General features: G+C 49.9%; 1 protein-coding gene across 1 annotated transcript in view; it reads right to left on the bottom strand.

The window, feature by feature from the left end:
• The window catches only part of ATP2B2 (ATPase, Ca++ transporting, plasma membrane 2), a 211,881-nt gene extending 192,112 nt beyond the window's left edge, over positions 1–19,769 (bottom strand). The window contains exon 1 of the mRNA XM_006872186.1: positions 19,675–19,769. The gene's annotated coding sequence lies outside the window, so the exon portion shown is untranslated. The remainder of the gene's footprint in view (positions 1–19,674) is intronic.
• Between the last annotated feature and the right edge of the window lie 5,580 nt (positions 19,770–25,349).

Below are 25,349 nucleotides of genomic sequence, written 5' to 3'. Positions count from 1 at the left end.
GCTTACCTGAGGGTCCCCTGAGGCTGCAGGAAGTCAAGGTTGCTGAAAAGAGCAGAGAGCAGTATGTTACTTTTCAGCCTGGACTTGGTAAGTCACCTGTAGCCTGTCTGTAGGCCTGGTGGAAAGGGAAGACTGTGTCCAGCAGAGACGGTGTCTGTCCCCAGCATCCTCAGTACAGGGGCAGGTGCTCAATGAACACTTGGTATTGAGTAAACTAGTGAGGGTAAGAGGCTGGGCAGCAGGAAACAGAGAGATCATTCCCCATGTCATTGGAGAGTACCTCTAATAGTACTCACATATTGTCACTCCTGTTCAAGAGCCTGCAATGGTTCCCACTGCCTCAGAGAAAAGTTTGGATTCTTCCATCCGTGGAAGATCCATGCATCTACTCCTCATCCTTTCTTCCTTCCTTCCCTTCCTCCACCCAATTCTCCCTCTCTCCCATCCACCCACCCATCGGTTATTTACCCAATATTTACTGAGTGCTTCTCAGGTTCTAGACAATGGTTCTCAATTCTGTAATAGGATCATCTCATCAAATGTCTAACTGTCTACATACAGAATGCAACCACTTCTCCATCCAAGCTGCCATCTTGCCTCACCATGGGAGCCTCCACCTGTTAGCCCCCCCCTAGTGGCCTAATCTAGTAGGAGACCCCAAAAAGATCATCAGGACTCGAGTTCGATGCAAAAGCAAGAGGTTTATTTACCAACGCGCTGGGGTCCACCTTCACAGGCTCCTAAAACCAGGAGACAAAGTTGACATTTGCCAACACGCTGGGGTCTACCCTCACATAGACTCCTGAAAACAGGAGCTGAGGGCGACCTTTGGCAATGCGCTAGGGTCCACCCTCACATAGACTCCTGAAAACAGGAGCTGAGGGCGACCTTGACTCACTATACACACAAGTTTTTATAGGGTTTCAGGGGGCATAATTGCACAGCACTATAGATACAGTCTCTGATTGGCTGACATTTGGCAAAGTATGAGATGTTACAGTTTAATTGGTCTTGGCATGAAGCTCAGTGTTTAGGATATTCTCATTCGTCTGGGTCAGTCTGACTATTATGAGTTTCTCAAGGATTATTTTAACATTGAGGGCTAACTGATTGACCTTGTCTCTGGAGGGAACTAAAAACTGAGGCCTAGTCTATTTAAAATGCTTCTTGAAGCTTGACTAAAGTTTGGTCAAGTAGCTAGGCAAAATCAGTTAGGGCCTTACACACCTTCTTCGTCTTCCTGCCTCTCAGTTTGTTCCCCAGCCCCACACATAGTTAGGGGGTTCCGGTGATCACAGATAAATCATCTCATGGGCCCTAAATGACCTGCACCCCTACCCACGGTCATCCTTCAGAACTCTGCTTCTAGTCTCACCTTGATCACTCCCTTCCAGCCACTGGCTTCTTCACTGTTCCCTGAAGCTACGGAGCATGTTCCCACCTCAGGGTGGTTGTGGTGGCTGCTCCTCAACTTGGAGGTGCCGTTCCTCTAACCCCACACAGTGCACCTTCCCAGGGAAGTCTTCCCTGACGCCCCTGTTCCCAAAAGCCTTCACTGTCTTTCTTGCTCTGCCTCCTGGTTTCTCTCTGTAGCATCCACACTCTGACACACCATCGATTTCCATCGTCACTTATTGCCTTTCCTTTCCTACCTCCAGAACACAAGCCCCAGTGTCCAGTACACAGCTGCTGTCGGCTAATGTTTGTTGAATGAATGAATGACCGTCACCCCTTTAGAGTAGTAGGGTTATTTTCATTTTATGAAGATCTCTCAGCGGTGGCTCCCAAACTTGTCTGTTGGCAATACCCTCTTCAGGGCAGATCCTGGGTGGTTCCTCAGGAGCAGATTCAGTGGTTATTCCCCAACCTGCTCCACCAGCACCAATCTCACCCCTTTCTCAATGGACCTCACACACTGCTGGGACTCACCTTGGCCCCCCATACCTGTCTCCTCTCAGCCCCAAAGCTCTTGTCCTTCATTCTGCCCTGGCCATCATGCCTTGCACCTGACCATGCCTCCAGCCTTCCCCCCCTGGAACACATCCTCCTCATTTAGGGCCTGGGGATCTTTCTAAAAGGTAAGTCTGGCCACACGCTTCTCAGCCCAGAGCCCTTGGATTGGGTCCCGCTGCCTTGACAGCAAAGACTTCTTCACTGGTACCTTCTGCTCTGGAGAAGCTGTGTGGATGGGCGTGAACTTGCACCGCACCTTTGGCGGGAGCTCCCTTCCCACTTGCCACCTTCTTTTCAACTGGCTAGCTCTTATCTATCCTTTAGACTCAGCAGTGCCAGGGAATCCTGTCACACTTGTCCCCTGACACCATGGCATTGGGCCCCCAAGTCCCCCACCCCCCTAAAGCAGCTGCCTGAGAACTGACTCTGACTTAGGATAGAACTGTGCTCCAGGGTTTTCAATGGCTAATTTAAAATTTTTTCTTCTGAGATGCCACTGGGTGGTCTCAAACCTACAACCTTTGGGTTAGTGGCCTAGTGCACTCCTTGGCTTCCCCAACTGTGTTATCACTCTGGCCCCCACTAGACTGAGCACTGTAGAACTCTGAGGTCCTTATCAGTGTGGGCAAGCCAGGGGCTCTGAGTTAGACTGCTAGCTGGGTGCCCTTGGGCAGGTCACTTTGTGTTGATGGGCTTTGGTTTCCGTGCCTAGGAAAGGTTTATGTAGGTGCCTCGAAACACCCAAAACAGCACCTGAAAGTGCTCTGTTCTCGTTGTTGGTTGCCATCAGGTTGATTCTGACATGTGTGCAGAAGAGACTCCTTCCATAGTGTTTCAAAGTTGTGACCTTTTGGAAGCTGATGGCCAGGCTTGTCTTCCAAGGGGCTCTGGCTAGTAGTTGATTGTTAAACTGTTTGCACCACTTAAGGACTCGGTCTGCCCATGTTACCTAACAGCATCCTTATTGAGAAGCTGGTGCAGGGAGAGAGCTCAGGATTTCCATTGGGAAGGCACCTAGTTGGAGGTGCCGGCCCCTGCCCTGTCCCTGGTAAATCACCTTGGCCTCGTTATGACCTCTGCTTATTAAGAAGCCACAACTGGCTTCTGTTGATATTTAAAAATATGTATCATTTGCTTTAGGGGTGAGCAGTTTCTTTGCAAGACTGTGTTTTCTGCAATTCTGTGTTCTCTTCTGACCTTTGAGCCTGTTTTCTGGTTTTATCTCCTGCCCCAATTTGTGTGTGGCTTTTAGTTATTTAAAAAAAAAATTTTAGAGGAATTTTGTATCCAAGCTCTTTATTGGAGTTCAGGCTGCCTGCTTCTCTTCTGCGTCTGGGGGCTACTTGGTTGGGGAAGGTGCAGCGATGGATCCTGCCCTATCACTCATCGGCATCGCAGGGAAAGGAGGGACAGGCCTATGCTACACACTGCACACACTTTGGCTTGTTGGTGCCATTCTTGGGTGCAGAGGGTAAATGGCAGAGCTGGCAGCTCTGGAGTCCTTGTCATCTGCAACAGACTCTACTGCTACTCCTTCCAAGACTGCCAAGCACTGGGGTGGCCTCTGTGCACTGAGAAGTGAATAAACAAAGCCACGGGGCATGCACAGAGTGGTCCCATTAAAACAAGAAAACAGAACCTCTCCTAACACACCTGTCAGCCAATGAAGAAATAAACATGAGAAAGAAAGAACAATTTACCAAATTCCACTCAATCAAAGTTGAATTGCAGGCTGCACCCCAAATTCAGTAGTGGAATTGTCTCCACGTGGGAGACCCGGGTTCCTGGCCAGTACAGTTCATACACAGCCACCACCCACCTGCCAGTGGAGGCTTGCACGCTGATTTCAGTAGTGCTTTGAGACTAGAAAGAAAGTTCTGGCAACCTGTGTCCAAATAGTCCAGTGGAAGCTCTATGGATCACAAGGGTCCGATCCTCTGGTGCATGGGGTCGCCATAAATTGGGGGCAACTCAACAGCAGCTAAAAACAGCAAAGAAAAAAATGCTTCCGGTACAACTAGGATGTGTTGTGTTAATGATGAGACAGAGTCAATTTCAGACAGAGTCAAATGTAGGGAGAACCTGTACTCCAGAATCAATAAATGTGAGTATTAACAATGGTTACATCAGGTAACTGTGGGCTGAGGGGAGAAGAACATCATTAGCTGGGCTATGGACCCTTCTGTATCAGTCCACGTGTTTCAACAAGCATGTGTTCTTTTTGTAATTCAAACGGCCACTGTTTAAAAAAGGAAAATGGGGATTTTCTAAGCTGTCGCTGTCTGTTTTCTTTTCTGGCTGTCCTTGTCTTCATAGGTTGGGGGCACAGTCACTGGTAGCTCTGGGTAATCTGCTGGGGAGAGGGAAGGGGATTGTGTGTGTGGGGTGCAGGCAGAGTGCCAGAGCTGGACCTGTGTTGGCCTAATCAGCAGATATGTTCCTTTATTGAGGCCTGGCCCCCAAACCCATCATTAAGGGCTCTTCAAGCTCTAAAATACTTGGTGGAGCCCAAACAATCAACAAAACACAATTTACCAAAGAACAGGACGGCTAAGCACTCTTCTTCTGAGAAGGCATTTTCCCTGAACCTGCCCCACCCCCTTCCCCCAGAAGCCAGCACCTTCCCTGACTTTGCTCTACCTCACACCATTTGTGGCTTGCTAAAGAGGAGAAAGAGGAAGCTTTCTGCTCCTGCAAAGATTGGTGGTAGTGGTTATGTGACGAGGAGTCGGTTGCGACTCATAGCGACCCTGCACAGGGTTTCTGAGGCTGTAAATCTTTACGGGAGCAGAAAGCCTCACCTTTCTCCGGTGGAAAAGCTGATAGTTTCGAACTGCTGACCTTGCGGTTTGCAGTCCAATTTGAACGTGCAAAGATTACAGTCTTGGAAACCCTATACAGGTTTGCTATGAGTCAGATCTGACTCGATGGCACTTTACAACACGTTAAAGGTTGGTGGTACCACAGATGAAAGGTCTGGAGAGCTGCGTCTACAGCGATCACTGTCAAGAAAACCTATGGAGCAGGTGTGCTTGGTAGCACATGGGGTTGTCATGAGACAGATTGCAATGGCAATGGCTTGCTTTTCTGTTTGGGCATCAGATTCGATGTCCTGGGTGGTGCAGTAAACTACTAACTGAAAAGCTGCAGGTTAGGACTCAATCAGAGGGGCCTCAGAAGGCGAGCATGATGGTCTACTTCTGAAAACTCAGCCATGATTTTACTCTGACAATGCATGGGGTTGCCATGAGTCAGAATTGACTTAATGGCAACTTGTGTGTGTGTTAGATTATTCACAGATGCCTTTATCTTGGTTTGTCCCTCTCCCCCCAGCTAGAACGTAAACTCCCAGAGATGAATCAAATCTGTGCCATTCATGGCCTCAGCTCCCACTCCGTTCCTTCCCTCTTTCTCTGTTTTCACCCTGGGGTATAACTAATCACTGCTCCCTTGTTTATTTAGCAGATTCCGGGTCAAGCACGATGTGGCAGAGGACACGGCCTTCCCCTCAGAGCTGTATAAAGCAGACAAGACAGAACTTGAACTTGTCCCAGGCTGCCACCCAGAATGGCTTTCAAAGGACATTTTGTAGGATGGTGCCCCTCCTCTTCCACTCCTGCCACCACCACAGCGGTTCTGGGTCCATTTTTGCCTCACCAGCACCCCATCCAGATCTAGATGATCCATTTGTTCATTCATTCATCCTTTCCATAGATATATGCTGAGCGCCTACCCCTGCCTAGCCCTTTGACGATGACAGTTAATGAGACAGACAGGCTTCCTCCCCTCAAGGAGCTGACTGTCTAGGTGGGAGACAGACAACAAACAAGGGAATTTACACAGAAAATAATTTCAACTGTGATCGATGTTATTATAAAAAAGGTGCAACAATAAGGAATACCAGGGGAAGGAGTGGAGAGAAGCCAATTTGAATAGATCACGGTTGATCTTACTGACAAAATGCTATCTAGCTTAATAGGAGGGAACCTGTCATGTAAAGAGGAGGAAAACCATTTTCAGTGGGAAAACAGTACGTGCAAAGGCCCTGTGGCTGGGAAGAGGCTGTTGAGTTTGAGAAACAGAAAGGAAGCTGGTGAGCTAGAGCAGAGTAAGGGGAGAGATGTGGGATAAAGGGCTGATAGACCATAGAAAGGAATCTGGGCTTTACCCCATGTGTGATGGGCATCCTACAACCTGATTTATATTGTAAGAAGATCCCTTTCTTTGACCACTTGTAGCCAACAGTGCTTGGAGGGGATAAGAGAGGAAAGGGGGAGACCGTGAGGAAGGGCATCTCTTCATTGACTCAACATCTGTTTATCCAACAAACAGTATTCTAATGAAATCTCGGGGGGAAAAAAATGAAAATGTACAAAAGCATGGGATGGGGCAGACGATCCCAGAGTCTGGGGTCTGCTACTTGGGAGCTTACATGAAAGGGAGAGGACAGGAGACTCCCTGTAGAAAGAGGTTTTGAATGGATGGGCACAGCCTGGACAAAGACTCAGAGGTGGGGGGACGGCTCAGTGAACATAGAACTGTACTCCAATTCATACTGAATGACTGATGAACTGACCAAATGAAAAACTGAATGGAGAGGGAACTGTGCTGTGAAGGTGAACGCAGGGAAGATGCTGGAAAGTCAGGCAGGGCGAAATCACAATGGACCAAATGCAGGCCAAACAGACTGGACTTGACCCACTAGGCAACCGGGAACACTGAGGATCTGACCAGAGAGACAGGCCAAATGGACATTCTGAGAAGGATGGGCCACAACAGAGGCTGGGGAAAGGCTCAGAAAGACATGGCGAAGGGTAGGTCATTCTGGTTCTATAATTAATAATAGAGCTACCTATGTACCAGGTGCTGCTGTAGGAACTTTATAAGTAGGAGCATATTTAATCTGACAAGAACCTATGAAGTTGGCACAATTGTTCAGCTCATACCACAGGTGAGTTTAAGTCATTTGCTCCAGACCACACAGCTATGGAATATTGGAAGCTGGGAATCAAGCCTAGGCACCCGGGATCTAGGTTCTGCTCTTAACCCCCTGCCTGGTGCTGACTTCCCCATCTAAGATGCCAGCGTTCTGAATTCTGGGATTCTGTTCCCCTGTTGGAGAAAATCCCCTCTGGACAGTGCTTTTGGTTTCTCTCTGAGGCCCCATGGAACACCACAAGCCCTCAAAGTCTATTAAGTGACCAGTATACATTCGCAGTTCTATTGCTAACCTGCTGTGTGACTTGACATTTGTGAGTGAGATATCTGTATCTGTTCAATAAACAATGGACTACTAACTGCAAAATTGTGGTTCAAACCCAACAGCTGCTCCCTGGAAACCCTATACAAGGTCACTATGAGTTAGAACCAATTCGACAGCACTAAATAAAAACCTCATTGTCTGCCATTGCGTTGCTTTTGACTTACAGAAACTCTAGCAGACTCCTGGTGTGGCGCTATAGGATAAGCACTGGACTGCAAATCATAAGGTCAGCAGTTCAAACCCACTAGCTGCTCCTTGGAAACCCTACGTTGCTTTGAGTTGGAACTGATCTAACAGTACTTAACAACAGAGGAGAGTAGAGTTGCTCCGTAGAGTTTCTGAGACTATAAATCTTTACAGCAGCATATAGCCTCATCTTTTTTTCCTGGGTGGGTTTGAATCACTGTCACTGTGGTTAGCAGCCCAACCTTTAACTCAGTGCACCTCTAGGGATCTTATAAAATGAGATTACCAAAATCAAACCAAACCCACTGCCAATAAAATGATTACCTTATTCATGGGATGGAGGAAGTAACAGCAGTGGCTGCTTCCTGATCCACACTCCCGACTGCAGAGAAAACTGAGATGCAGAAACAGACAGCAACTCATCCGGGAAACACAGCTGGTCAGCAGCAAAGCTGAGCTTTGAACCACAGATGCCCCAATGTTGTTGCTGTTGTTGTCATGTGCCATGGAGTCGGTTCTGACTCATAGCAACCCTGTACAGGGTTTCTGAGGTTGTAAATCTTTACAGGAGCAGAAAGCCTCATCTTTCTCCCGCAGAACAGCTGGTGGTTTTGAACTGCTGATTCGTTTGCAGCCCGATTCGTAACCACTACGCTACCAGAGCTAGTGTCTGTTTAATAAATGTAAGCCTCCTGCCCTCCAAACGTGGACCCAGTGTGGCAGAGTGACATGGGTATTCTTCAGGGAATAAGGATGAATACATCATGAATGTGGCCGATTCCCAGGGTCTGAGCCTCAAAGACACCATGAACTTTCCCCCGTGGCAGTTGTATTAGGGTAATCGGGCCAGATATGACTCACCCATTACTGCCTTGAGATCTGCCTTTTTTTTTAGCAGGTGTATTGGGGTGTTGGGGGATAGCAGCTGATCCAGTGGACAGTGGACAGAGTCCTGAGCTATCGGGGCTGCTACACTCACTCTGCAACCTTGGACCAAACCCTCTCTGGACCTTAGTTTCCCCTCTAGCCCAACACACACACACAACAGGATGGCAGGGAGATGGGGTTTGGCACCCAGACTTCCTGGGCTGCTTCTTAGCTCTACACCTTACTAGCTGCAAAAGCTTGGATACGTCACTTCCCATCTGGGACTGCATCTCCTCACCTGTCAGGTTGTGAGGAGTAGTGCAGGTAGAGGACCTTGCGTCGAAAGTGCTCAACCAGTCATGGGTTTTATTGTTATTATGGAGTCCCTGACTGGTGCAAACGGTTACCAAATCATCTGTTAACCAAAAGGTTAGAGGGTCAAGCCCATCCAGAGGTGCCTTGGAAGAAAGACCTGGTGATCTATTTCTGAAAAAACCCCCAATGGAAACCCTATGGCGCACTGTTGTACACATGTGACACACAGGGGCTCACTAGGAGTTGAGGTGACTTGATGACAACTGGTACTGGTGCTGGTGTGGTTACGACAGGTCTCCTTGGTGGCTGTAGTGAGACCACCAGCATTTACATTCATCTCTAGTTAATAATTCTAGTGGACTCTGTGCAGTCCAGAGAGACTCACAAGAGAAGTTCTGGCAGGCCTGGGGGAGGGTAGCTGACATCTCCACAGGGTGGAGAATTGCTGTCCCCTGAGGCCGCCTGAGAGGGCAGAGAAATCTCCAGAAACACACTGGCTGAAAACTCAGTCAGACTTAATTTCATTACCACCACTTGAGTCTTGGAGCAACCAAAGCCCTGACCTTGCTTTCGTATAGTCCTCTGATCTCTTGATCCATTTTAGAGACAAAGAAACTAAGGCTCTGTGAGATCCAAAGACTTGCTCACAGTCACATGGAAGGCGATCAATGAGGTCAAGTCTTGGTCCAAATGTTAGCTCCTGAACTGGCCCTGGAGCTGGGCATCTGTGTTATTCCTCAGATCCCATCCTCCCAGCCTCAGTGAGAGTCATTTTTGGAGCTGACTCTGGGTTCAGCGATTAGCCTGGCATCTACCAAGTACTCAGCCAATATTAGTTTTATTAATTTGTATTTTTATCCCCTCTTCAAGATGCTACCAGCTCAGAAGTCAGAAATTGGCTGGGGGTTGAATGGAGAGAAGAGTCTCATTGTAATTTGAAGTGAGTCATGCCAGTCGATAAATCTAGAAGTGGCCCAAAGAGCTCTTCTCAGGTCCCTGGTTGGCACAATCAGTTTGCAGTTTGACTACTATTCTAAAGGTCAGTGGTTCAAATCTACCCAGGAGTGCAACTGAAGAACAGCCTGACAATCTGCTTCTGTAGAGATGACACCCAAGAAAACCCTATGGAGCAGGTCTGTAACACTAGAGCTGGAATTGACTGGAAGGCAGCAAATTTAGTTTTGTGTTTAAAGCGCTTTTACTTTACCTTCCGATCATTGCTGGGAAGAAGCAAGTGCCCTACAGATGTTAAATCCCACATATCCCTGGACACAGCTGGTATCTGCCCTGGGGCTCTTTTACCAGCCTACAGCCCTCATCCATTGCCAGCTGCTAGGATGTTATGAGCTCACAGCTGCCCCTTCTCTGGAGATGGGTGATGGATACGGGTACTCAAGGCCAGCTCTCTTGTCTCTAGGAAGGGCAACTCTGTGATGCAACGCAAACTCCAGAGCCTATGTAGGGTCAGGCTAAGGCTACAGCTCTTTTCCTGCATGCCCTGCTCTCTCACCTTCTTCCTCCCAGGAGTGTGTGCTCCACCCCTGCATGCATACTCCTCTCTGCCAGCCCTTGCCCTTCCCTCATGACCTTGAAGATCAGGAATTAGGGCAATTGTGGATCTTAGAAATCAGAAGTTGTAGGGGGCCCATCTGGTGTCTTAAGTCTTCATTTTGAAGATAGGAAACTGATGCTCAGAGAAAGGTGGTGGCCAGTCCAAGGTCACTTGGGCTGTGTACCAAAGCCAGGATGCACCTGGGTTTTCTGGGGTCCACTTCCAGCCCCAGTGCATTTTGTGACCCTGCCTGGGGGCTGGACCAGGTGTGCAGCCAGAGCTGTGCTTCTTCCAGGAGGGAGCTTTGCTGCAGCAGCTACTGAACAGCCAGGAGAGTGCTGGCTGGCTCCGCTGACCTTGGGCAGAGTGGGCAGGGCAGGTATGATGGTGAGCAGACAGAGATGTAAAGGGAGGAGAAACCCTCATCTAAGGAGAGCCTTATTACTTTGCAGAGCCTGCAGCGGACGGCAGCTTGATCCTCTCCTGGCGGGAACTCCCTTTTCCAGAAGAACCACCAAATCCTGGGTCAGGCCAGTGTCTGGATATTGCTTTTGTCAAGAGCTCTATGTGTGACCTTGGGCAAGCCCACAAGAGTCTTGATTAGCCCACTGATAAAATGGTACAGGCTCTGTTGCTGCTCTTTTACTGAGTTCAGGGTTTATTTCAGCTACCATATTGTTGGTTGGTTGGTTATGTGCCGTGGAGTCAGTTCCAACTCATAGCGACCCTGTATAGGGTTTCCGAGGCTGTAAATCTTTACAGGAGCAGAAAGCCTCATCTTTTTCCCACAGAACAGTTGGTAGTTTCTAACTGCTGACCTTGCGGTTCGCAGCCTTATTTGTAACCATTACGCTACCACAGCTACCATATACTGAGCAAGAAAAGACTCATTAAAAGTTCATCAAACCATACTTATCTACTCTTCTGCCAAGCAGAGTCCTAAGCACTTCAATTTTACTTAATCGTCACAACCATGTTGTGAATGACATCCTTATTTTAGGTCCACTTTACAGATGGGGGCTATGGAAGGCGGTGAGAAGTTAAGACTTTTGCTCTTGGGCAGGTTATCAAGCAAGATGGAGTGGAGTGGGAACATGAATTCCAGCATCTTGAGCCTACAGCTTCTCTATTAATTTTGAGCTGCCACAGGTTAAGCGCCTACTGCATACAGGCCAGTTGCTAGGCATGTGCCAGACACTTAGGTTTGCTGACGCTTCATAACAGCTTTGGGGGTGAATATTCTCATGCCCATTACTTCAGAAGAGGAAATAAAGGCCACCTGAAGGGACAGTGACAGGCTGGAGAGGCAGGTGGAGAGCCCTGGCTGGTGTTCCAGTCAGTGGTGGTGGTGGTGGTGTGTCGTGGAGTCAGTTCCGACTCACAGCGTCCCTGTAGGGGGTTTCCGAGGCTGTAAATATTTATGGGATGGGAGAAGAAAGCCTCCTCTTTCTCCCATGGAATGGCTGGTAGTTTCGAACTGCTGACCGTGAGATTAGCAGCCCGACTTGTAACCACTACACTACCAGCCTGGCCCTATTCTAAGCTCGTTATAGGCCTAATTTTCCTATTTCACTGAATGTAAGTTACATCGATTGTAAGGTACATTACTGTTGTATGTTTCATTAAGAAAGGAAAAGAGTCCCAGGCTGATGCCAAAAGTTAACGCACTTGCCTGCGAATTGACAGGTTGGTGCCTTGTAAAAGAGATCTGGTGATCTACTTTCAAAAAATCAGCCACTGAAAACCCAATGGAGCACCGTCCTACTCGGACATACACATGGAGTTGTCGTAAGTCAGAGCCAACCCCATGACATGACAACTTTTTTTTTCCCTTAAGAAAAGGAAGAGGCGTGTCTGGTTCCATGACAGCATGCCCCCCTCCCCCTCGTCCCTGTCTTAGAGATATCAAAACCTGCATCTGAGAGCTTAGTTCAGCTTTACTCACAAAATAGCTCTACAAGGTAGCATTATTATTATCACCTCTATTCTATAGCTGGAGTCCTGGTGTGGCACTAGAGGATAAGCACTTGATTGCAATGTCGCTTTGAACCACAAGGTCAGTGGTTCAAATCCACCAGCTGCTCCGCAGCTATGATTTGGAACCAACTCCATAGCACTTAACAACAACTACATTCTATAACTAAGAAAGCCGAGGCATGGAGATTAGTTTACTGGTTTGGGACCCCACAACTGATAAGTACTCACACCTGTAAGTTGGCCTCAGACAGGCTGGGCCCAGAGCCTTGTTCTAATCACTGTACGATACAGCTCGACCAAGTCAGACCCACATGGGGCAAGAGCACTGACCATGGGCTCACAGATTGAAATTTTACGTCAGTCAGCTCCATTGCCCCTCACTCAGTGTGGAGGCCTCAGACAAGCTAGCGGAGCCCCCAAAAGGGCTCTTCACAGGCCCAGCAGGGAACTGTGACAGTTCAGCTCCCTTGCCACCCTAAGACAAGGCTCACCCAGAGAGCAGGTACTAGCAGAAACCAGGCTGGAACGAGTTCATCCAGACCAAAAACTTCCTGCACTCCCCAAAAGTGGCCTTTGGGGACCAGATGTGACCCAGCCCCAGCTCCAGCCAGTGAGGGAAAAGCCCCACTTTGTTGAACACTGCCTTCAGATGGGGCACAGGAGTCCTGCAGAGACCCCAAAGGTGGTCACCCATTCATGGCCTCTCCCACAGATTCTCCTAGCCCCATGATCCACTGCAGCAAAACTTCCTGGGGTCTGTACAAAAAATAAAATGGACCACAATACGCTTTTTGCCATCTTTAAGAACCTCCTCTGGGATCTCTTCCTAGAAAAAGAAGGGAAGCTTAAAGTATTTCTACCACTTGGAGCAACTAGCACGCCACTTGAGATGGTCTCCCATTCACTGTTCCACATCACATACAATCTCGTGTAGCAGTTTTCTTCAACTCCATTTTATAAGCCAGAGAGGCAAAGCCACTGGCCCAAGACCACACAGCAGTAAACATGGACATCAGGATTTAAACACTGACACGGTGAGAGGAGGATGCGTTAGCACCCATCTTTTTTTGAGCACTTTCTTTGGCCAGGCTGAGGCAAGCCCTTCCTTTGCATTCTGTCACCAAATCCTCATACAACAGATAACGCCGTTGATGTTGTTAAGTGCTATTTGAGTTGGTTACAACTTACAGCAACTATATAGGGTTTCTGAGAAGCAGTTGGTGGGTTTGAACTGCCAACCTTGCAGTTACTAGTCCAGTGCTAATCCTACAGCACTACACCAGAACTCCACAACAGATAATGTTGTTAAGTGCTGTTGAGTTGGTTCCAAACCATAGCTACCCTGTATAGGGTCTCCGTGACTGCGGAGCTTGAATAGCTGACCTTGCAGTTCAAAAAAGAATGATTATTCTTATCATTTTACCATGTATCCTACATACTACATGGTAAAATGATTTGAAACATGCTTGAGGATACGTTTTAGTGCAAATCACAAGGTTGGCTGTTCAAACCCACCAGCTGCTCCTCAGAAACCCTGTACAGAGTCACTATGAGTCAGAACTGACTCTGTGGCACTTAATAACAACAATGACTGTTATGATTAGCATTCTGATACTTGACAATTACCCATTATTTGAACAAGAACACTGTAGTTCACAGAGATCAAATGACAGAGAGACAAGAAAGAATGGAAGGCTCTCAACCTTTGGTTACCTGCCCATCTCCTGGGGCCTGGAGAGGCTAGGCAAGACCATGACAGGAGAGCCACAACTTCCCTTGGCTGTCTCCAGCTCTCTTCTCTGAGACCCAGGAGTTCCTGCCCATGGGTTCCTAGCCATGGGCCCTAAGGAGTCTTTGTACAACTCCCAAGCCCTCCTGGCCTCTCTCCCGTTTGCTGCCTCTACCTTCTCAACAGGGAGCCAAATCTACCCTCCAAACAGCATCATCATGCACAGAGGGTTAGTAGGAAGCCTGGAGCTCCATCCCAGTCCTATCGCTCACTTGGGTGTTCCTGTTTTAGACTTACTTCCCCAAGCATGGAGTGGGAGTCTCTAGGGTCCTTTTCAACGCAAAAATAAAATAAAATAAAATAAGTGGAAAGGAGAAAGAGTATCAGAGACCTGCATTCCTGGGTTCAAAGTTCAGTTTTGCCTTTAATTGTTGTGTTACTCAGGCAATTTCTTAACCTCCCTGGACCTTGGTTTCTTCATTCTGTAAAATGTATGAACATGAGATAATGTATAAAGTCTTACCAGTAGGACTGGCACCGAGTAAACACACAAAACATATGAGCAGACGTTGTGGGTAGAATAGTGTCCCCTCAAAATTCACATCTGCCTGAACTCTCAAGAGCATGATCTTATTTGGAAATAGAGTCTTTGCAGATATACATTGTTTAGATCTCAAGAAGAAATCAATTTGGGTTTATGGTGAGCTCCACTTTCAGTGATTGGTGTCTTTATAAGAAGACCAGAGGAGATGGAGACACACACAGAGTAAGGCGATGTGAAGAGGGAGGCAGAAACCAGAGGGATGTGTCTACAAGCCAAGGATTGCCAAGAACTGCCAGGGACTGCCAGAAGCTAAGAGAGAAGCAAGGGACATTTCTCCCTCAGAGCCTACAGAGAAACTTTGCCTCCTAAACTGCACGAGAATACATTTCTGTTGTTTTTAGCCTCCCAATTTGTGGTAATGAGTTCTGGCAGCCCTAATACAGAGCCTGTTCCTGCTCTTGTCAATAACTCAGACTCGCAACCTCTGGTACCCTCAACCTCACTGAAGGCATGAGCTGGCAGGATTATGGCCCCTTACTAGGGGGAGATCATGAGACGAGGTTAGTCCACTTACTCAAGGTCACCCACCAGTGGCTGAGCTGATCCAGAACCTTCGGGGACCTCAGCAGGCTCGGAAACCCCAGCTCTGGCTCTCCCTCAGGCCTGGCCATGTTTCTGGAACTCTCTGGCCCTGGATGGTGTACAATGCTCCTTACGTTGCAGGTATCTCTGAGTGCAGAGCCCGGCACACAGTAGGTTTTCAGTCACTTTTGTAGATACAGTCATACCCTGTTCTATGAAGTTCTATGAAGTCAGAGAGCATACTCCCATTTTACAGATCAGTACACCAAAGCTGGAAGAGGAAAATTGACTTACTTTCTTTCCCCAATTTGTCCCTCACAAGAGCCTGAAAAGTGGGTACTATTATTACCCATTTCACAGATGGGAGGCTCCATCCTTGAAGTGAATCTGTAGTGAACAGTTTCACAAGGGTTTCAATGCAAACATGTTTAAATGTTCACTACAGATTAGTAGGTAAACACAAGTAAGCCTGTGCTTATGTTACTTACTGTGTTATCGGCCCCTGGTTCCAGGTGGGGTCTGGGAGGGGGAGCCTGTTCCCGAGTTCCACAACGTGTGTGCACCATGTCACTAGCACCTGCATCCTGGGTAGTGTTGCTTGACTCCCAACCTTGACCTTACACCTGCTATCTGCTAGCTGTGTTCTTTTAAATCTTCCCCAAAGCCTGCTTGGGACCACTATTCTAAAGAAAAGATTGAGGTTTACAGAAAGGTCACCCTCATTCCGAAAGCTTGTGAGCTCTCGAAAGTCCACTCCTAGTCCCCTTGATTCCTGGGTTATGGAGCTAAAGGGATGGACCCCAGGTCTCTCTGATAGTGTAGCTCATGGAAACTTTGGAGGCATCAGGTGGGTCACACACCTGTCCCCACCAGGTGATTTTTGGGTGCATTCATGCTTTAAGGTGCTGTAGGACTAGCATTGGACTGCTAACCACAAGGTCTGCTGTTCAAACCCACCAGCTGCTCTTTCGAAACCCTATTGTTGTTCTTAGGTGCTGCGCAGCAGAATGAAATACTGTCCTATCCTGCAACATACTCACAATCCTGTACGGGGTCTGTATGAGTCGGAACCAACTCAATGGCACTTCACAATAATAGCAACAATGCTTTACAGTGTTCAAGAGTAAAGACGGAAGACTTGGAGGGCTAAAGTGTGCCTGACCTAGGTCACAATATTTCCAATTGTCTCATATTCATAGGGAGACTAGACAATGAACAAGGAAGATCAAAGAAGAATGGATGCATCTGAATGACGGTGCTGGTTAAGAATATCGATATACCACAGACTGGAAGAAGGAACAGATTTGTTTGGAGGAAGTGCAGTCAGAATACTCCTTAGAAGCGAGCATGGCGAGACTTGGTCTCACATACTTTAGACATGTTTTCAGGAGGGACCAGTCCCTGGAGAAGGACATCATGCTTGGTAAAAGATCAACAAAAAGGAAGTTGCTCATTGAGATCGATTGGCACAGTGGGCAGCAGCAATGGGCTCAAATATAACAATTGTTTGTGAGGATAATGCAGGACTGGGCAGTGTTTCAGTCTGTTGTGCATGGGGTCTCTATGAGTCAAAGCCAACTTGCTGGCATCGAACAACAACAATGCTTGAGAACTCTTCCCTCTCTTGATCACAAAGCTTGCCAATCCGAGTAGCAAAGTGCTCACTCACCTGTTCTAGCTCCAGTTCTGAAGTCAATTACAGCTCTGTGCTCAGCTCTCTATAGTGCCCAAGGCTCTGACAGCTGTAAGATCAGACAAGGCAGGAGCAGACATGGCCCCAGATGAGGAAACAGGCTCAGTGAGAGGTGAACTGACTTGTCCAAGGTCACACAGCTGATCAGGAGAGGTTGGGCCAGGCACCCTCATCCTTTTGACTTGGAATCAGGTTCTTGGGAGAAGCCAGGGGCCTAGACAGCAACCCCCCCCCCCCCTGCTGTTTTTTGTCTGGAACTTGAGACAACTTGGCAGGAATCCCAGCTCTCTGGAAACACAGTGTAACCTTGGTCAAGTCCCTTCTCCTGTCTGGGCCTCAGTTTTCCTCTTGTAAATGGGCCCAGGCCAGGCAATCTCAGAATGTACATTTGGCTTTATAAGTGTCCTTGATTCTACCATGTGAATAAAGTGTGGCAGACCTCTGCCTTCACCCACAGGCTCTTTGGAGAGGTGTTTCCCCTAAATCCTAAATTCTTGGCCTGTTAGCTCTCAAGATGTTGGCACCCCACACTGGAACTGGGTTCTCTCAGGAGTGTAGGAGAGGGCCTAAGAGGGCAGGCTGGGGTTCAGTGGCCAGGTTTCTATCACACCTCTGACACCTTCCAGCCGTGTGACCTTGGGTAATTGACTTTATGTCTCTGGCTGCAGATGCCTCAGCTGACAGGGCAATGGGAGGCCTCATTGGGGCAATGTGTGCAGCTCAGTGAATGCTAGTGGGGTTATTCTTAGTTGCCCAGGTTCTCTTCCCCATCCTTGTGGCTAGTGAGGACAAAGGGAGGGGACAGACGGGAGAGCAGGGCCCTGCACTTCAGGTTCTGCACACACTGAAAGCCACAGGCGGCTGCTATGTCTGGAAAGGGTCTGGGGGGCTGCTGGAAGCATCCTGAGCCCCATGTGTCCCAGAGCACATGCAGCAGGCTGATTTCCTGGTGTAAGAGAATGGGGGTGGCCGGGTCAATCAGGCTCCTGGCTGTCTGGGCCGTGGGCAGTGGCAGGACAGCCCCTCCTCTATCTCCTTTCTAACTCTGGCCAGACTTCCCTGCAGAACGCCAATAACCCAAAATGGGCTTGCTGAGCCCAATCACAGCTCCCTGGAAATGCAAGCTGGCCCATCTCTCAAGTCTGTGAGAGAGGGGCTGTGGTGTCCCCTCTGTCCTCCTGGGATGTCCCCTGAGGGGGCGAGCCTCTCCCAGCTTCCACAGAGCCCCCTTCACCTACATCTAGGATGCCTGAATGCATACAGGCAGTACCTGCTAGGTGCTGCATCTGGTTGCTCACTGTGGTCTCTTACCTGTGCAGCCTACATTCACCTGTGGATACAGCCCAGCATGTGTACCTGCCGACACACTGACACATGCAGCAAGCATTCAGGCACTACATATGTGTAATGGCCACCTCCCTACAGGGCCAAACTCCCAGAGCCACACAGCACTTCTGGGGCTGATGCAGGGTGCAGCCTGGGTGCAGTTTGCTGCGTTCCTGTGTGGTGCTGCAAGCAAGTGTGGGCATGCACAGGTGTGTGTGTATGCACTGCATTTCCATGCATAATGCATCTGCATGTGAGCATATGACAGTAGGAGATGTGAGCCGTGTTTACATGTGCTGGGTGTTTCTGTGGACACAGGGTGCCTGCTGTGTGTGTGTGTGTTACATCTGTGCAAATCTCTGGACACAGGTATGTCTTGATGAGAACACGAGTGGCGGTACAAAGAAGGTTGAAAAATATGGGTCATGGGCATCTTTCCTGAAGCCTCCCAGGTTCTCCAGGAGCAGCAGCCCCTTCCCCACCATGGATCCCTGAACAAACAAAGTTAAGTGACAGCAGCCATGGCCGGTGCTCCAAGCCCCCTCCCACTGCACACGTCAAAGGAGAATTTCTCTGGATGGTGCCTGCCGATCCTGGAAATGCCCCAAACGTCAAATCGCCTCCTCCCAGAGACTCGAGAGCATTGCAGGCGAGAAGGGAGCCCCTTCCGTGCAGTTTGTGGCGTCACACAAGACCCTCTGCTGGCCAGGCGCGCAGCTCATTTACCCTTCTGAAGGTCAAGCTGGGCATCCTGGAGTGCCTGAGACCCCCACCCCCAGGGTTCCTGGCTAAGTGGGGCAGGTCAGGCGCTGAGACCCCTCCCCACAACCCGGGTGAGCGGACGGCAGCATGATATCTCACACTCTTTGGGTGACCCCTTGGCTGGAAGGTGGTGGTTACCCCAAAGCAGCCCTCCCTGGGCAGTCCAGAGACTCCCTGCAGGGTCCCTACTCTCCACTCTTGAGGGGGCAGGGAGGAGTCCCAGGTGCCCGAGCACTCCCCCAGAGGCCCTGGCAAAGGAACTAGGTTTCTGGACGGAAAGTGCCAACTCTACCATCCAGCAGGACTGCTGCAAAGTGGCCTGGCCACACCACTCCTGTCCCCCTACTGGACAGTGTGGGGGCACGGGGACATGCCTCTGCCATCATATACCCTGGACAAACTGACCCAATGGGTCCCGGCACACAGCAGCCCACCCCAAGGGGACCCTCCATGGGGGGGCCTCACCCTGACTCTTTCCGGGGACCATGGCCAGGGCGGACAGGGACACCCTCTGATCCTTTGAGTCTCTCTGGGACGCGGCTGAAAGAGAAGAGAACCTTGTCCCTTCCACCGGCTTGCTGGCCCTTGCGTAACATCCTTTGGGAGGCTGTGGGTATCTACTCAGATTTCAGGCATCCGCACGTCTGAGGCTCCCCCTGCCCATGTCCCCATCATCCCAGCTACCCCTCTCCAGACCCTCACAGAGTGTCTCTCTCAGCAGCGGCTCCCAATACAGCCACAGCGGCTGCCAGATAAACAAGCCCCGCTGTCCCCCCCCCCCACACACACACCGCCACCATCAGTTGGGGGGGGGAGGAATCAAATGAAATGCAACCAAATAAAATGGGTGCGGGAGGAAGGGGGAGAGTAGAGTGGGGTGCTTTTTATTGTTTATTTTCTCATGCTGGGGGATGCCGGTACTTACTTGGCTACGCAAATCACCCCAATCCAGCACGGCTTCCAGGCGGGCAGCCCGTATCACGGTGCGGCAGCTGGTGCCGCGGCTGAGCCCAGCCAGCGAGCCCGGTCCCTCTGCAGACTGTACCATCCTGCCCGAGCAGGTGGGGGGCGGGCGGCTGGGGTGGGGGGGTGGAGGCGCCGGCGCCGGCTTCTAGGAGAGCATCTCGCTGGCAAAATGCAATCTCGGGGGAGGCAGAGGCCGCCCCTGCCGTTGCCGGAGGCTAGGGGGAGGGGGCGGGAGGACGCAGGGAGGGACCAAGGGAGAGCTTGTTCTGGTGGGGCGCTGGGGGAGGAGAGTGGGGGGCGGGTGTGTGTGTGGACCGAACCACCACGGTGTTGTTTGCGGTTTTAATTCCTCCCGTGGGATCATGAGGAACCGAAGCTGGCAGAGTCCCAGGAATCTGCCCGCTCCCCATAAGTAGGAGGGAATATGTGAAGGGCAAGGAGAGGCTAGGGTTGGGGCTGTGCCTAGGGTCCTGAGAGATTTGGGAGTGGGGAATGGAAGAGGAGAAAGGAGAGGGGAGGGTTTTGCGCAAGTGGCCCCAAGTCTTTCCTGACTTTCCGGGGCATTCATTTGTCAGGGCAGGGGCTCTGGCTCCCCCTTTTTGGTGAGGACACCCCAAGACCTGGGGGCAAAGGTTACATGGGGAGGATAGAATAAACACACACCAAATGCCTCTTTAGTTGCAAAGCACATCCTGCCTGAGTGTCCACTCAAACGAGGCCCCTTCAACCTGGCCACCAGCCTGGGCACACCTTCACCTCTTTAGGAGGCTGTAAGCCAGGCAGAAGACCCTACAAGAACCTTTCCTGAGGCATTAGTACATGTCATGTACATCTGGGATGAGTTGGGAGCTGACCATATCCAGAAGATCCCAGGAACCCTCAATGAGGAGCCTATGTGAACGAAAGTCCCCCACAGCCAGCTGCCTGCTTCTTTCTGCTGTATCTCTGGTAAACCTGCTGCCCCTTTAAATCCAGATTGATGGGCTGTCAGCTCTAGGAGCAAGGTGAGGAGGTCACTGTGAGGGTGGGGTGCGCAGAAAAGGCATCTCCACAGCCTTGTACCTTCCAGGAGGGCTACCCTGCTTAAGAGGAGGGGACTGAAGGCAGAAGGAACCACAGGACTAAGTCACAGGAGCACCTGTCAGTGGAGGGGTACATGCATGTGGGCTGGGGGTTACCCCAGAAGGTAGCTCTACACCTCAGCTGCCTCCTTGCCCAGTCCCCGCCCCCTGCCCGCTGAGCATCCTGAGCTGCCGCTCCATCCCTGGGCTGGCACAGAATATCAATTTGTCTCGTTAAGCTGAAAGTCTGCACTGCACCAAAATCAGAACCCGGCCACGCAGAGGGGCCGCGGAAGGGAGAAAGCAGGGAGCGCTTGCAGCTGGCCCCTTCCTGGGGACCACTCAAATACTCCCTTGCTCTTCATCCCCTAGTCCCATGAAAGGGGCCCATTCTGCTCCCCCCTAGGCCAGGCAGAGTGGCCTCAACACAGAGAGGATGCTGAGACACTAAAGATGCTGAGAGCTGGTGATCACTCAAGGTTCTAGGGACAGAGAAGTGACTCAGGGGGCAGGCAGGCAAGCACCCTGCTGGGGTTCAGAAGGAGCAGCCCAGGACACTCCTCAAAAAGGGTCTCATCCCCATGTCTGCAACTCGGGACACGGGCTTCCCATAGCAGTGTCTTCTTGGGGGTGTACATGGGAGGGGGATTCTGTTGGCCACCCCTCCAGGCAGGCTTCTAAGTCAGCCTCGGCCCAATCAGCCCCCACATACTGACCAGGGTCTGGTCAGGAGCAGCCCCTTCCCCAGAATCTGGAGGCACCGCCCACAAAAGGGGCCAAGTTCAGGCTAGAGATGGGAAGAAGGGAAAGGCCCATAGCAGCTCACATCTGGTCCCAGCTCCCGTGCCTGAGCCAGAAATCCCACCATTATTGCTACAACATCCATTGGGGCAAACCACTTTCCCAGATTAGAAAACAAACTACACCAAAGGGGCCAGTTAGAACGACCATTTCAACAATAATAATCCCTTTGGTGTCCAGCATGCTTTATAGTTGACAAAGGCCACCCACAAACCAGTAAATCACTTTAACCTCACCACTACCCCTGGATGGCTGCTGTGAGCCACCCAAGTTATGAATGAGGAAGTTGCACATGGCTCAGAGGAGTGTGGTGGTTAGGAAAAGGACAAGGACATGACAAGAGTTAAGCCAAACGTGTGACTATAGTCTAAGGTCTCCAAGTCCAGAGCCACCAACATGCCTGCAACCAGTCTCCCACCATAGTGCCTTGTCCATTTGAAACCCTGAGTCTTGCCTGCCCATGGACTCCTCTTAGATCTGTCCTGTTTGGGGCAGGTTGAGCCTTCACCAACAGAATCCATGGGCAAACTCTCAGGAGCTTATGGATTTTGGTCTCTAGAGTCTAGAAAATAGCACTTGGCCAGCCCCCATCCCCCATCTTCTTGGCACTCCAGGTCTTCAGCCTCTGTAGCCATACCCCAGTGATACTCCCTATCTCCTGAGACGGCCCAAATGTTGAACAGTATTGCTTGAAAGTTTTTCCTTTTTCATATATCCTGATTCTTGACCCACAAACTCCTATTCATCCTTTGAAGTCCAACTCAAATGACCATTCCCTGGACAACTCTTCCTGACTAACAGTTAAGTTAGTCCTAGCTCTGACCATACTGTATTATGATGCTCTATAGCTGGCTGCTACCATATCAGACAAGTTCCCAGCATCCCAGTTCCCAGCACATGGTAGGTGTCTTAGTAAAGGTCTGGATGAATCTTCTGCCGTGTGATTTTGAGACATGAAATATCAGAACTAGAAGAACACTTGAGCACTCTTATCCAATTCTCCCAGTTATAACTGAGCAAACTGAAGCTTCAAGAAAAAGATGGTAAGGTCATCTCTGAAGGCAGAATCTGATCATGGACATCTGTCCCCTGCCCTGTGCCTGTTCTGTCTGCAGCAGACACACCTGGGTCATTTGGCCTGTCCTTCCAGGATATGTTGGGGCCAAGAGGTACTGGACATGCAGAGGTGTTGTGAAATTAGACAAACAATGGCACCTAGTGTTGCAACTCCAGGAAGGCTTGTGAGCGACAGGTCAGGGTCACCCATGGGGAAGAGGGAGACAAGAGGCAAAAGGCTAGCCAGAATTACTGATAACTTTTGCCTTCGGCATAATATGGCTTATGGTGGACAGGGGATGAGAGAAGGTACAAGAAATAGCGCAGGGGTGAGGGCTAGGCCAGGGCAGTCTGATTCTCAATGGTGTTTAGTTGGCAAGATCACATTTTCTACCTTGGGGACAAGTCCTGGAGCTGGGGTGGGGAGGGGTGTGGAGAGGGGCAGTTTGTCTAGGAATGGTGATAAGGAGTTTGGTCTATTCAGATGAAAGTAATTTGCATAAGAGAGTCAGAGGAGATGGTCAGACAGGTCTGAGGGAGGCTGAGTGAGATGCAGCCAGAAGCCAGCTGTGTCCAGTTGTGATCTCACTGGGAGATGTGGGCAGTTTATTGCCTCCCTCCTAGAGGAAAGCAGAGATGAGGCGACACCTGTCCTTGCCTTGCCTGGCCCAGGATCTTCCGAGGTCTAATCTGGGTTGCTGAGACAGATCTTACATCAGCTGCTACCACAAAGGGTTGCTGGACTGGGTCCTTGGGGGATGAGAAGCTTTTTCCAAAGGCACCTTCCCTTGCCTGAGCACTACACAGCACCTCGGAGATGGCTGTGCTTCTTTCCATTTTACAGAAGAGAAAATTGAGGCTCAATTTTCTTAAGTGACTTGTTTAGGTGGCACGGAGCCAGTGAGGGCAAGTTGAGGTTCAAACCCATATCCATCCCACTGAAGCCCTATTCCTTTCCCTCTGTTCTGCCTAGGAAGACCTCAGTCACGTTTGAGGCACATGACTCAGGTCTTCCTAGGGCCATAGATTGTTGGAGTTCAAGTACAGGGACTACGTGGCCAGACTTGTTCTAAATCTCCTCTTCAGGCACCTTCACATCCTCTTCCGCTGATGTCGGAAACTCCTTCAGCCAACCAAATCTCAGACAGGCTTTGTGGTCAGACAAACTTGGATCCAAATCCTGAGTCCTGCGTTTATCCTCTATTGGGCCTCAGGCAAATGACTTGGCTTTCCTGAATTTCAGTCTTCTCATCTGCAAAATGGGGTACACTAAAGGAGACCGGCAACTTTTGTTACCAGAAGGAGCACAGTGTGAGATTCTCCAGAAGATCTCTGGGGAAATGTTGGGGCTGGGTTCTCAGACCCATGGGGCTAGGCAGGGCTGGTCTTTAGGACCTGATAGGATTAACCAACCCTACTGAGACTTGAACTCAGGCCTCCCAATGCCTGCCCTTCAGTAAGAAGGTGCAGGCCTGACTTGAAGCTGACTCCAGTCACCATCTGTGTGGGTATCCTAGGTTGTACCAGGCATCTGCCAGAGACTTACGGGATCCTTACAAACCCCTCCAAGATTTTTACCTCGTTTTACAGAATAGGGAGCTGAGATATAAGTAGATATAGTGCCCAAGATCACAGAGTCAGTGGGGATTTGGAACTTGAAGCCAAGGCTGCATGAGAGCTAGCCCGAGCCCAGAGACCCTAAAGGAGGAGGGTGGGAGCCTGGGTACAAGGAAATCACATGGGACTTGGTCAAGTCTTCCCAGTCATGCAGGTCAGAAAACCTCACCCCCAAGGGCTTAGCCCAGTCTCCCACCTGGGAAGTGTAGGTTGTCACGATGCAGGGACTGGAGCTCACAACTATGTAAGGGAGTCTGTAGAGACCAATCTGAGAGCTTATACGTTCCCTTCTTGGAAACCAGGAGCTACTTCTGGAGGGAGGACTGTCTGGAGGAGGCTGCCTTTTTCAGGTATGTAAACTCACACTCATCCATGCTACCCCTCCAGTTACTTCCAAGTTGTTAATGCATACACGTACATACACACCCTTTAAGACTACCTCCTACCCTTGGCCTTCCCCTCCTGCCATCTGCTCCTCCCCAACCCATCCCCCTGCAGCCTTAGGCTGAAGGTTCTAGGGGTGGGGTATGTCTGGCCTGCGAGCCATATGATGTTGTTGTTAAGTGCTGTCTATTCCCACCCATAGTGGCCCTACACAGGGTTTCTGAGATGCAGCTGGTGGCCTTGAACCACTGACCCTGTGGTTTGCAGTCCAGTGCTAATCTTACAGCACCACACTGCCATCACATTAGGGGTGAGTTAATTAAATATTTGATCAAAAATAGCAGACTAATTTTTTAAGTTGCTAATTTTGCATGGCCCATGAATGACTTTATAAATTTTGGCAGAAAAAAGGTTCACCACCCAGGCTTTAGGGAAAGGTCCCTTCTCGTCTTTCCCTGGCTTCTGGTGGTTCCCAACCATTTTTGGCATGCCTTGTTTTGTAGACACATCACTCTAACCTCTGACCCCATGGTCACATGGTCCTCTTCCCTCTGTGTGTTTCTGTGTACGTCTTCTCCTTCTGTGAGGATATTCTGAGTTTTTCTCTGGTTTTCCATACCATCGGCATAAAACTCAAATTCCCGTGAGGTCTGGGTGACTGTTCCAGACCCCTTCCATCAACCACTGTCCATTGTCCTCAAAGCAAACCCTTGGA

The sequence above is a fragment of the Chrysochloris asiatica genome, unplaced genomic scaffold (assembly GCF_000296735.1).
Source record: "Chrysochloris asiatica unplaced genomic scaffold, ChrAsi1.0 scaffold00186, whole genome shotgun sequence".
NCBI lineage: Eukaryota > Metazoa > Chordata > Mammalia > Afrosoricida > Chrysochloridae > Chrysochloris > Chrysochloris asiatica.
The sequence above is the reverse complement of the archived record's forward strand: the minus strand, read 5'-3'. Positions and strand labels throughout refer to the sequence as shown.